This window comes from Ricinus communis, chromosome 6, assembly GCF_019578655.1.
Source record: "Ricinus communis isolate WT05 ecotype wild-type chromosome 6, ASM1957865v1, whole genome shotgun sequence".
Taxonomy (NCBI): Eukaryota; Viridiplantae; Streptophyta; class Magnoliopsida; order Malpighiales; family Euphorbiaceae; genus Ricinus; species Ricinus communis.
Window position 1 is genome coordinate 29436379 of NC_063261.1, and position 14684 is coordinate 29451062.

Below are 14684 nucleotides of genomic sequence, written 5' to 3' on the forward strand. Positions count from 1 at the left end.
GTAATACATTTTTGGTTAGTAAGACTCAAAAAAGAATTTTAATTTGTGAAAAAAGTATGAAAAGGATCATCATTTTTCGTAAATTGGCAATGTATTTCGCATTTATGAAAAATTTAGTATTTTTTGTATATTTATCGATTTTTTTCATAAAATATTAAATCTCATAAAATTAATTATATTTTCATAATATCATATATATTCTTTCGTAAGTAGTATTATATTTTATGAGAAAAATATTAAAGAGAATTGTCATTTTTCATAATATATTTTACAATTATAAATTTATTTTAATATTTTTTATAAATTTATCAATTTTTCATAAATTATTAAATTTCACAGAAATAATTATATTTGGATAACATCATACAATTCTTTCATAATTCTATCGACTTTTAGATTTAAAAATTAAACCAATAAAATTTAATAAGTTTATAAATCAACGGTCTTCAAGCAAGTGTAAAATTATTTTATTTAAATATAACCAAAATGGAAGCCACCATTAAATTAAATTTCTACATAAATTTGTTAAATACAGAAAGGAATAATTTTATGATTATATTACATAAAACTAGAGATAACTTATTTCAATTCTTATCTTTTTTATTAGATTTCGTCCATGTTATGAGTGTTGGATACATAATTATGTGTTTCATGATTTGGAGCCAACCAATGAAGAGAATGTAGAAATATAAACACTAATATAATAAAATAGAACCGTGAATGCATATAAAATCAAGATGTCAGCAACCAAAACATTCAAGATTTAAGTAGTACGTTAAAGCAGAAATTTGAAGACAAGTCAGAGCATCAGCCAGTTAAAATCAAGATAGAATAAAGCAATATGCTTGAACTCTAACACATGAAGCAAGGAAATGTAAGGACTCTCATTATCTTGATTACTATCTATAAAGCAATAATATAATATTGTCTTTTTCTATCCTACATGGGAATGTTATATGATTTTCAAATTAATTTTTTAAATTTTAGAATTAATCTATTTTAATATATTTTTATAATTTTTAAAAATATTATATTACACATTTTAACACTTAATTATGACATTTAATTACTTTATATTCTTATATTCTTTTGATCTTTTATTTGTAACTTCCATTTTAAATAATTTCTTTTTCAAGTATTATATTATAATATACAACACCTTAATTATAAATTTTAAGTATCTAGTTAATAGTTTTTCTTTTCAAATTCTTTTTTATAATTCCAATTTTTAATTAGAGTTTTTTAATTAGAACTATTTTTTTTAATTATAATACTTATACTTATGTACACCATCCATCTCTCTTTGCATTCTATCCTAACTATATTCTAAAATAAAATTATTTCGATATGGTTCAATTGTAAGTAAAAAAATTCAGTAACTTAAATATCAATTTTTAAATTAATTTTCTATAATTTAGTAAATTAAAAAAAATAATGGAAGATATTTTTACTTTTATACATGTAAAGTAAAAAAATATTGTTGAATTATATACTTAAAATATATCAAATACTAATCAACAAAAAGATATATAAAAATAAATTAAATAATTAAATATTAAATCAAGTTATAAAAAATAATTTAATTTGATTCAATTTATATTATTAAAATAGTGTGAAGAGAAAAAGTTAAATGAAAGCTTAGATAGTTACTGGCAGCTTTGTAAATTATAAGATTAATTAGCTGAGTTGGCATAAGTCAGTTAGCTCATCTGTATATATTTTTTGTCTCCTTGTATTTTGTAGCATGAATGATTAATGAGATCATTATTTTCCATTTTTGTATATGATATCATGGTATCAGAGCACGGGAATTTTATTTTCCTTTTTTTTTCTTTTATTTTCTAAGTAGCCAAATACTTGTACCCATTTCCTTAGATGTTATCATTTCTTTAAAAGTTATATAGTTAGGACTAGTGATTCAAATCCTTCATCTTCAAATTTTCTTCCCCATTTTGAAAATCACGAATCTATTATTATTTCACCTGAGCTAATATCTATGAACTTTGCTTCTTGAAAATGCTCTTTTTTACTTGTTTCAATCAGAGACAAGCAAAACTTTCTCGATGGAGCCATTACCAAACCTTCACCTATGAGCAAGGAGTATCTGCCAGGGATATAGTGGTGGCCTGGTTACTTCATTTTATTTCAGCTCTAATAGTGTTACAGCTGTAATGTTGATTAGGAAAGAAATAATTAGAGCTCAATTATAGAGCTAATTTATAGAGATTATAGAGCTTGATTATATGATTGATTTGTAGGGATTAGATTATAGTATTTTCTAGTTTATACCTTGTGATTTTGTATAAATACCAATATATTCTGTTGATCAATATACACAAAATCTTTCTCTCATCTTTGTATACAACAACATGGTATCAAAGCACTGAAATCCCATATTTTAAATTTTTTGGATTTTCAGTTATTTTGTCTCAGACAATCCAAGGTCTGATTTCTCAGTTTACCATCCTTCAACTTCTGAGTGGTAGTCATAGCGGTCAACTTTACCTGAATCGCCCTTACTCCCACTTCCATCCTTCACATCCAGTTGCTTATGAATTTACGTGGTTATGAGGTTTCTCTTCATATCTAGATATTTATTCAATTTTTTTAGTTTATATTGTATGTTTCTGCCTCTATTTTGAACTCTGTCTTGCTTGAGAATGTCTGAGAAAAAAAATATGCTGCCGAAAGTGATTCTTATAATAACAAAAATTACAGAAGACAAATTTGATGGTACAAATTATGTAGGCTAGAGTCGGACTATGGAATTATATATGATGAGTGTTGAAAAAGATGACCATTTAATTGATGATCCTCCCACTGATGGTATAGAACAAGCTTGGTTGCAAGATGATGCTCGATAGCGTTTAATGATATGCAATTCGATTGATAATAAGGTGGTTCTATTAGTGAATCATTGTAGATTGGTGAAAGATTTGATGCAATACTTAGCATTTCTGTACTCCGGCAAAGAAAATATTTCTCATACTTTTGATGTCATTAGAGCAATTTTTAGATATGAAAAGGGTTCTAGCCTTTACATGGATTATAAAAATCTTCATGAGGAGTTTAATATGCTACTCCTAATGTCTTTAGATATCAAAAAACAACAAGCTCGGTGGGAGAAACTGATCATTATGGGTTTTCTTGCTGCTTTTCCATTTGAGCTTGAGACTACCAGATCTTAAATCCTTTTCAGTTCTGAGATTTCATCTTTGGATAATGTGTTCCGTAGGGTGCTCCGAGTTGAGAATTCCAACTCATCCTCTACCCAGTCTAGTAGTGCTCTTGTGCGCCATAATAGTGTACTTAGAACTAGAAAAGAGGTTAAGTCAAGTAACTCTGATTGAGAAAATGATTCAGGAGAAATCGTATGTCATTATTGTAAGAAGTCTGGACATATGAATGCAATAAGTTACAGCGCAAGAATCAGTCAAAATTATCGGCTTATTTTGTCTCCACTCGGGATACTCCTCACTCAGTTCTTATATCTGCATATAAGTATACCAAATTCTCATAGTACCAAGAGGCTTTAAAGTTGTCATCCACTCCCACTACTGCAATCGCTGATTCAGGTAAACCATATACATGTCTCATTTCCCCGTCTTCCAAATGGGTCATTGATTATGGTGCCACAGATCATATGACAGGTAATTCTAAACTATTCTCCTCCTTTCAGTCAAATAATTCTAGTTCTCCTATCACTTTAGTTAATGGATCCATATCACATGTTCTTGGTTCTGGCACAGTTATTTCCACACAGTCACTTCCTTTACACATTGTTTTAAATCTACCTGATCTGTTGTTCAACTTAATTTCTGTTAGTAAATTCACTTAAACCCTTAACTTAATTTATGTTAGTAAATTCAATTATTTTCTTTTTCAAGATCTTATGACGCAGAGGTTTATTTGTAAAGGGCATGAATCTAAAAGTCTTTACATCCTTGACACCACTATTCCAAAACCAGTAGTTTGTTATGGAGCTATTATTCCTTTTGAGGCATATTGTCAGTCGGGTCATCCTTCTCTACCTCTATTAAGAAACTCTCCCTAGAATTTTCTAGTTTACCTTCTTTAGATTGTGAGTTTTGTCAGTTTGCTAAACATCACCGTGTTAGTCTCAGTTTTAAAGTCAATAAACGAGCTATGACCCCCTTTGAGTTAGTACATTTAGATATTTGGGGTTATTGTCCCATTGTGCCAAAAACTAGATTTAGATACTTTGTTATCTTTGTTGATAATTATTCTCAAATGACATGGTTATTTCTGATGAAAAATCATTCAGATTCTTTTCTCATTATTCTACTTTTTGTGCTGAATTTAAAACTCAATTTAACATATATGTTCAAATTTTAAGGAGTGACAATGCAAAGGAATATCTCTAAATCTTGCCAAAAATATATGCTACAAAATGGGATACTTTATCAAACTTCCTGTGTTGACACACCATCTCAAAGTGGGGTGGTTGAAAGAAAGAACAAACACCTTCTTGAAACTGCCAGAGACATACTATTCGAAACGAAAGTCCCTAAAACCTTTTGGACAAATGCGATATCCACAACATGTTTCCTGATTAACTGCATGCCTTCCACTATCCTTTCTAGTGAGATTCCTTTTCTCGTACTCTTTTTTTAATAAATCATTATCTCTAGTTGAGCCTAGAATTTTTTATTGTACATGTTTTATCTGTGATGTCCATGCTCAGGTTACCAAACTCGACCCAAATTTCTTAAAATGTATCTTCCTTGGGCATTCTCGTGTTCAAAAAGGATATAGGTATTTTTCTTCAAGTCTTAGCAGATACTTGGTGTCATTTAATGTACCTTCCAAGAACAAATACCATTTTTTCAAACCTTTGAGTCTATTTATTCATAAGATGATGATCTATTTATCTATACGGTTATATCATATGATCCTCCTCGAATCTGGCCTCCTTTCACACAGGTTTACATCACCGTGCTCCACATCCTGAATCCTCTCTTATTTCTCTAGATTCATGTCCTCCGTCGGTATCTTCGTCATCGGATCCCAACTCCAATCCTAATCCCATTCATGATCTTGATCTTCCTATTACTCTTCATAAAGGTAAATGTACATGTACTTATCCTATTTCTTCTTGTGTGTCTTATAATCACTTACCATCATCATCCTGCTCTTTTATTACTTCACTTGATTATGTTTTAGTCCCTAAGACTGTTCAAAAGGCTTTAACCCATCCTGGTTGGCGTATTGCTATAGTGGAAGAGATGATTACTTTAGATACTAATGGTGCTTGGAACTTGGTAGACTTACCTACATGTAAAAAAGCTATTGGTTGTAAGTGGATCTTCACGGTGAAAGTTAATCATGAAGGATCTGTTGCTCAGCTAGAAGCCCATCTTGTTGCTAATGATTATGCTCAAACATATGGTGTAGATCATTCTAATACTTTCTCTCCTGTTGCCAAACTTACTTATGTCAGACTATATATTTTTATAGCAGCTATTCACGATTGACCCTTTCACCGGTTGGATATTAAGAATGCATAGATATATTAAATTAAATATATATTATATAATTATTATGAAGAGGAGGTTTACATGAAGCAACCACCTGGGTTTGTTGCTCAAGGGGAGTTTGGGAAGGTATGTCGGCTTCATAAATCCTTGTATGGCCTAAAAAAAGTCCTCGGGCTTGGTTTGGGAGATTCAATCAAGCAATTTTGAGCTTTGGTATTTTGAAGTGTAAGTTTGATCATTTTGTCTTTTATAAACAATCTATTAAGGGCATCATATTGTTGATGGTTTATGTAGATGATGTTGTCATTATTGGAAGTGATATTACAAGAAACTCTTCTCTTAAGTCCTTCCTTCATACTCAGTCTCACATTATAAATTTAGGTTTATTAAAAATACTTCTTAGGTATTAAGGTGGAAAGAAGTCAAAAAGGAATCTTGTTGTGTTAGAGAAAGTATGTACTAGATCTGTTATTTAAAACAGGAAAATTGGGGGCTAAGCCATACAACATTTCAATAGCTCCTAATATAAAGAGGGCAAGTTATTTGAAGATCTAGAGAGATATAGACGAACAATTAGAAAATTAAATTATCTTACTATGACTCGTCCTAATATCGCATATTTAGTTAGTATGGTAAGTTAGTATATCTCTTTTCCCATAGTTGATCATTAGAGAACAGTGGAAGAAATTCTATGCTATTTAAAGGGTGCACTAGGGCGAGGCTGTTTGTATGTCAAACATGGCCATACCATGATTGAGTGTTTTTTAAATGCTGATTGGGTAGGATCTAAGAAAGATCGAAGGTCTACCACTAGCTTTTGTGTTTTTGTGGTTGGTACCTAGTTTCATGGAAAAGCAAGAAGCATAATGTTATTTCTCATTTGAGTGCAGAATTAGAATATCATGCTATGGCAAAGTCTGCATGTTAAATTATGTGGATATATAAACTCATGAGTAAGACTGAAAACTTCAGTTCCAGTCAAATTATAGTATGATAATCAAGCTGCCCTTCATATTGCTTCGAATCCTGTTTTTCATGAATGAACTAAGCATATTGAAATTGATTGTCATTTCATTTGTGAAAAGATTCAATTAGGTTTGATCTCTATAAGTTATGTGAGAATTAGAGAACAACTTGAAGATATCTTCATGAAAGCTCTTGATAATACTCGAGTAGAATATCTTTGTAACAAGTTAGGCATGATCAATATTTATGCTCCAGCTTGAAGGAGAGTGTTACAGTTGTAATGTTGATTAAGAAAGAAATAATTAGAGCTTGATTATAGGGCTGATTTTTAGAGATTATAGAGCTTGATCATAGGGCTGATTTGTAGGGATTAAATTTTAGTATTTTTTAGTTTATATGTTGTAATTTTGTATAAATACTTGTACATTTTGTTGATCAATACACACAAAATCTGTTATCTCATCTTTGTGTACAATAACAAATAGCATCAACTGTATTTTACATGGAGAAAGCTAGTGAGATTCGAGAGACACTTCATTAGCGCTTCTCACAGACATATGATTCTCGCATTTGTATCTTCGACATTTGTTATCTTCGTTGACTCAAGGAATGAAAATAGTGGACAATTATTTCACGAAGCTGAATGGAATCTACTAGTGAAATTCTCAATATTTTCAGACTTATGTTGACAAGCAATAAAAGGATTTTGTATTCAATTTTCTGAATGGTCTTAATGATTCATATCAAGCTTTATATTCACAGATCATTATCATAAAACCTTTTCTAACCTTGCATCAAGCGTATAATATGATTCAAAGGAAAGAAACTCAGCCCTCTTTATGTATACAAATATAGCCAATTGTTTATATGAGAGCAATGTTGGTTATAAGGCCAAAATCTGATGTTAAATGTCACTAATATGGGAAAATTGGTCAAATGAAGGACAAATGTTACAAGCTACATGGTTTCCCTCCTAGTTTCAAATTCATAATTGATCGAAGTATTAATGCTTCTCAAGTTACAAATGCAATTAATCAGGCTAAAAGGAACTTTTATGCTAACTCTAATAATGTTTAATCACATGCTAACTCTAATAATGTTCAATCTTTTGCACATCAAGTTGGTAGTACCTCCAGTGAAAACCAAGTCCCGCTGACAATAGATTTAGTGTCTCAGTTGAATTTGAATAAGGCTCAAATTTAAAAATTAATGGCTCTTCTAAATTAACAATATGATAACCAGCCTTTTTTGAATTGTCATCTTGTAATTAATGCTACTAGTAACTATTTTTCAATATTTTCAACCTCTAATTCCACTTTATTGAATAATCCTTTGCATGCCAAATTTTATATTGCTCCCTGGATAATAGATACAAGGGCAACTAATCATATTAGCTGCTCAATTCAAAACTTTTATTCTTATACCTTTGTGCATAACATGTCAGCGTAGTTGCCTAATGGAATGCGTGCTAGTGTTACTCATGTTGATACTGTGATAATCGATTCTGACATTATTATGCACAATGTTCTTCATATCCTATCATTTACATTCAACTTACTTTCTGCAAGTAAACTCATAACCACTCACAAGTTATGTCTTGTATTCTTTTCTTAATTCTACTTTACCTAAGTCCTCTCCTTTTGGAAGATGATTGGACTAGCTAGAGTTCGTCAAGGTCTTTATTACTTCTAGATATCGACTTCTGATGCTTCTGTTCACAATATCACATATGTTGATTCCTTTGTAAATACTACTAGTCTTGAATTATCCTAGAGCTAAGTTCAAACATTTGCCTTTCCATGTTTTTGTATCAGTTAGTGATAAATCATTCCAATTACTACACATGGATGTATAGGGGCCTTATGCTCAAGCTAATATTAATGAAAATCATTATTTTCTTTAGTCTAGCATATGATTATTCTAAATGCCTTTGGATATATTTGATGAAACACAAGTCTGAGGTGTCTTCTCTTGTTAAGTATTTTTTTAATTTGGTTTTAAACCAATTTCATACTTTTATACAACTCATTCATATAGATTAGTGAACAAAATTTCAAATGCAACACTTTTTTCATTCCAAAAGCATAATTCACCAAACTTCTATTGCTTATACGTGTCAACGAAATGGTACTTTTAAGAGGAAACATCAAATGTTGCTAGATCCTTGCTCTTTCATGCTAACTTACTAATTTATTTTTAGGGAGATACTGTTCTTACTGTAACTTACTTGATCAAAGAACTCCTTCTTCAGTTTTGCAAGGAAAAACATCATTTGAACAATTTTTCTCAAAAGTTCCTTCTTATTCTCACATTTGATCATTTGGATGTTTATGTTTTGCTGCAAATCTTACTAAGCATCGTATAAAAATTGATGATAAAGCTAGCAAATGTTTCTTGGCTATCCTTTGGGAGTTAAAGGGTACAAAGTATATGATTTGAACTCTAAGACTTGTTTTGTGTCTAGAGATGTAACCTTTCATGAGACCACATTTCACTATCATGAAAGTTTTATTCCTATTCAGCTCACCCAACCTTCCACTGATGTACCTCTGTTCCTCATTTGGATGTTTCTTTTCCAGAATCATTTAGTTTTTTGCCTATACATAATCCTACTCTTGTCCATTTTAATATATCACCTTCAATCAGACTCTTGTTCCTTCATCATGTCCTCTTTTAATTTTATTCTTTTTTTCATTTAGTTCTTCTCCTTCTCCTTCAGTTCCTCTTCCTATTAAACATAGATTTTGCATTCCTAAAGTTCTTGCATACCTTAATGATTATCATTACAGTATCAAGCATATCATTCTCAGGAATGTTGCATTACATACATGACTATATTTCTTATGATCATTTATCGCCTTCAAATCAAGCCTTTACCTTATCCATTTCATCTCATACTAACCCTCAAACTTTTGCTCAAGCCAATCAGTTTGATCATTAAAGGTTAGCTATGAAATCTGAATTAGATGCTTTAAGTTCAAATAAGACCTGGGATATTGTTCCATTACCTATGGGTAAGGTTCCCATTGGATGTAATTAGGTTTAAAAGACAAAGTTTAATTCTAATGACACTGTAGAAAGATTTAAAATTCGGTTTGTAGCCAAGGGCTACACTCAAAAAGAAGGTTTGGATTACACTGAGACCTTTAGTCCAATGGTAAAGCACAAAACCGTCATAATTTTTTTATCTCTTCCAGCAATTTTTGGTTGGCACCTAGCTCGGTTGGACATTAGCAATGTTTTTCTCAATGCGGCTTATTTAAAGAGGTGTACATAGAGCTACCTCCTGGTTATCAACTTTAGGAGGAGGGTTTAGAGGAAGCTGATAAAGTTAGTAAACAAGGAAGATTGGTATGCAAGCTCTAGAGATCTTTGTATTAGCTTAAACAAGTCTCAAGACAGTAGAATGTGGAATTTTATGAGATTTTAATGCAACATGGTTTCCAACAGTCAAAGTCAAACTATTATCTATTTACTAAAGTCAATAAAGATGGCTTTGTTGCATTGCTTGTCTATGTTGATGACATAGCAATTGCAAGTGATAGTTCAAAATTGATAAGCAAGTAAAGATCATGTAAGAGTCTCATTTTAAGCTCAGAGACCTTGGAACATTAAGATACTTTTTGGGTTTGGAAATTGCAAGGGCAGAGAAAGGGACTTCAGTTAACCAAAGAAAATACATACTGGAGTTATTAGAGAAATATGGTTTATTGGTTGCTAAACGAGCAAACATACCAATGGAAGTGAATCATCATTCAGTTCGTGAGAATAGTGATTTGTTACAAGATCCTTTTATATATAGAAAATGGTGAAAAAAGTTGATGTACTTAACTCGAACGAGGCCTGATATTGCATATATGTGCACATCCTTACATAGTTTATGGATGGGCCATCTCAGGTTCACTTGGATGCAGTATTCAAGTTATTAAGGTATTTGAAATCAACTCTAGATCAAGGAATATTTTTCTCATCTAAATCATAGCTACAATTGTCTCCATATACTGATATTGATTGGGCTTCATGTCAAGAAACTAGAAAATGAGTTACCGGGTATTTAATTTTTCTTGAAGATTCCTTGATCAACTCGAAGTCTAAGAAGCAGTCCAAAATTTCTAGAAACATGGCAGAGGCTGAATACAAAGCTATGAAAATAACGGCTGAGATCATGTGGTTATTATTTCTTTTGAAGGACTTCTATATAGATCCTTAACAAGCAATTAAGCTCTTCTATGACAATAGTGCAGCTCTTCATATAATAAGAAATCCAGTATATCATGAGAGGACTAAATATTTAGAATTGGATTGTCATTATATCAAGGAGAAAATCACTTATGAAATCATACAAACTTTTCATGTAAAGACAACATAATAGATTGGGGACTCATTCACCAAGTCTTTACATCCATTGTCACGACCCTACCCGTGGGCCCGTGACCGGCACTAGGGAATGGGTAGGCTTAAGGCCACCGAAACCCGTAGTAAGCCTGACACTCACTGACTTAAACAAATCTCATCTCAAATTAATATTATTAAAGCCACAAATTATCTTAAATGCTACATTCTACATAAATACTTCGATCTGCCAGAAAAACTAGGCGAGACCTGAAACTCAGAAAATTTACAACTGATACATCTACTATTACTACTGCGGAGAATCTAAGATTTACCAATTTACATACCAAATCAAATACATCACCCGATGATGAAGGAGTCGGGTTACTGAATAAGAGTCGCGAGAGGACTAACAGTCACGAATCTGAAAAAACAGTAAAAATGAGACTGTCAGTCTCGAGAGTGAGTTAAAATCAAATAATCTAGGGACTATTGCTTCTTCTCAGAAAACATAGATTATTCAAATCAGTATATCAAACCATACTATAATCATACCCTACTATTTCCTTCACATAAAATATTAATCATTCGAATCAAAATATCAACCATGCACGTAAATACAATCCATATTATAATCATACCACAATAAATTAATAAATGAATAAATAAAAATATATTTTTACTTTTACGGGACGAGTGGCTCAGTAGAACCCTAAACCCCAAAATCTAGTAGCCATTCGGCTCTCTTAATCCAATAAGATCGCCCCGAGAGCAATGCTCGACCGGGGACCTTACCTCAGTCACTTAAGTATCCAAATAAGAAATCTAGTAGCCATTCGGCTCTCTTAATCCAATAAGACTGGCGCCCCGAGAGCAATGCTCGACCAGGGACCTTACCTCCAGTCTGGTCACTTAAGTATCCAAATAAGCCGGCGCCCCGAGAGCAATGCTTGACCAGGGACCTTGCCTCCGGCAATTTACACAAATCAGCCCAGAGAGCCATGCTCTACCAGGGCAAACCCATAAAAAATCTGATTACATGTCCATGATCATTACTTGATGTAACCTATCGGTGGCATGTTCTCTGAAAGCCACATCCCCAAATCGAAATCATCACATATAATAAATATCATTGTATAATGAAATCATTCAACCATATCAAAATAACAATTAACAATTAAGAGTAAGACATCATGTAACTCGTGAGGAAAAATAATAACGTTTGTATTATTATAATATTACTATAATAATACTTATATTATCTTCAATAATTAATAATCCAGTAAAATTATTTATGTTGAGATATTAATAACCATGTTAAACATAAACTTCCAAAATAGCATATTAAAATCAGACTTAGCAATAGTGCAATGATTAAATGACTTTAACTCACAGGTTTGGCGACCTCCTAGCTCTGCTCCGGTGCCTCGGTAGGATCGAGCCGAACGAACTGACAATCTAGTCACGGAAAACAATTTATCAAAACGCTAAAACAATTGATCATTAATCCTAGGTCTAGACTCCTAGGACTTACTGTCTAAGAATCTCGACTCGGGAACTACCGAAAATTCGGCAGAACCTCCCCTACAACACGAACATTACCCCCCGTAAAAACGGGTCCAGGACCTGCCAGAAAAACACTCCAAATATCCAACAATTTAAACAACGGGAGTCGGGTCCCCAAACTTCACTATTTCCGACTCGCCACACAAAGACAAAACACAAGGCAGCGGACAATTATTTTTGACTCACAAATATAATCAAGTACTCAATATAAACCATTAGACACAATTAAAACAAGAATTCCAATTTAACCCCCAAACTTCTTTTTAGCCTTTCAATTAAGCCCCTAACTATTTAATTTGGGCCAAATCCGAATTATTGAAAATACATAATTACAAAAATACCCCTGACCGACATATTTATTTACAAAAATACCAAGCTCACAAATTTCCATTAAAACCCCATAAAAATAACATTATACTTTCAATCCTTATTCCAAAATAAATTTCCAATTTAGTCCTAACACACAATTAAATTAAATAATCAATTTCCAACTTAAAATTTAATACTACTAATCAATTATAATACCAATTTTCCCAAAATTCTTTTATAAAAACATCCTTTATAATTTCTTCCAAAATTTTTCAATATATAATTTTACTTATATAAATATGCATTTGGGAAAATTTTGAATAACCAAAATATAATCATTTCTCAAATAATTTACTTGAATAATTTCTTAAAATTTCAAACTAATTGGGTATAGAAAATAACTCATTTATTAAATATATAAAAATTCCGGGTGTTACAATCTCCCCCCCTTAAAAAAAAAAATTCGACCTCGAATTTTAAAAGAAAAGGGGCTTCACTCAAGACTGAAACTAATTAGGAACCTCTCATCTCCAACTCGGCTTCTCGAGAACTTTCCTCGACAGAAATAAACTCAATCACAAGACTCATCGACAAAACCCTTAAATAAAACTGGCGAACTTGAAAATCCGCGATCCTCACTTACTACTCCTCGGAAACCAAATCTTTACTTACATTCACACACTGAGGATCCAACACGAGCAAAGGATCGAAAATACTCTTCCTCAACTCAGACTTACAAACAACTGGATTTAACCTCAGAGAACATTACTAATACTTGGCGGCAAGTCCAACTTACATGCCACCTCACCAACCTGCCGACAAAACCAAGGGTTTCCACACAAGAAGGGCCAATTCTGATCCTGCCAAAATTCCACTCACCAAATTTTCTTCCTAATGACGTGCCCCTTGCACGTACAGAAAAAATCCTTAACATCTACATCACATCATCCTCGACATAACATCCATCTGATCGCATCAACCGACACAACCCATGCCATCCTGACACAAGATTCCTCCTTGACTGAAATCCAAAAGCCTCCCTTATAATCTAACATGGGGCCTGCAGCTCCACAGACTTACTCTCTCAGCAACTCAGCTCGTCATCCAGAGAATTCCCAAGCTATCACAATTTACTTTAAAAAAAAAATTTACTTATTTATTTACCTCATAATCATCATTGATAAATGCTTTATTATCTTGGAAAAATACTTTTATAAAATCATAAAACTCTAGCCATTTCTTTATATAAAATTCTACAATATCGCGCACCAGGGTGATGATGCCCCTATCACCAAGGGTTGCAATGCACGATGTATGATGCATGTCCTAAAATGAATTTATGTATGCCTAACAGTGAAATGCCATATGCATTCTTACAGGACTGGGCGCAATATTGTATTTTAAAACACTTGTTCTACTTAGAAAAATTGATAATGTTCGCTTAAGTTTCTCTGGATTCTGAGCATCCGAAAATACTCTTACCACCTTTCTTAAGCTTCTTACAACCATAAAACTCAACCATAATAGCTGACATCCGCTCGACTTCCCAAGCACTACCTTAGGCGCTACTCAAAAAGACGATGCCTGATGCGATGACGAGGCAGTCCATGACACGACTGCAACCATGCTCTACACTAAAACTGACTGCGGTGCCCACCATCGAAACAACAATCAAAGCTTCTAAAGGCGGACTACACTAATCACTTGAAGAAACAGCACGAGTCTATCGCGCTTTGGATCTTTCCATCGCTACAAGCTTATTCTCAGCACAGCACCAAAAACAAGCTCACAAGAAAGGAAAGACTGACTCTCTAACAGTGAAGGCTAAGACACTGGAGTCAATGAAAACAACAAGACAAACTTGATCCTAACTCCGCAGTACCAAGAAAAATCTTAACTTAGGTCGAAGGAAATCTAAACCTAAGCTCTGATACCAACTTTGTCACGACCCCACCCATGGGCCCGTGACCGGCACTAGGGAATGGGTAGGCTTAAGGCCACCGAAACCCGTAG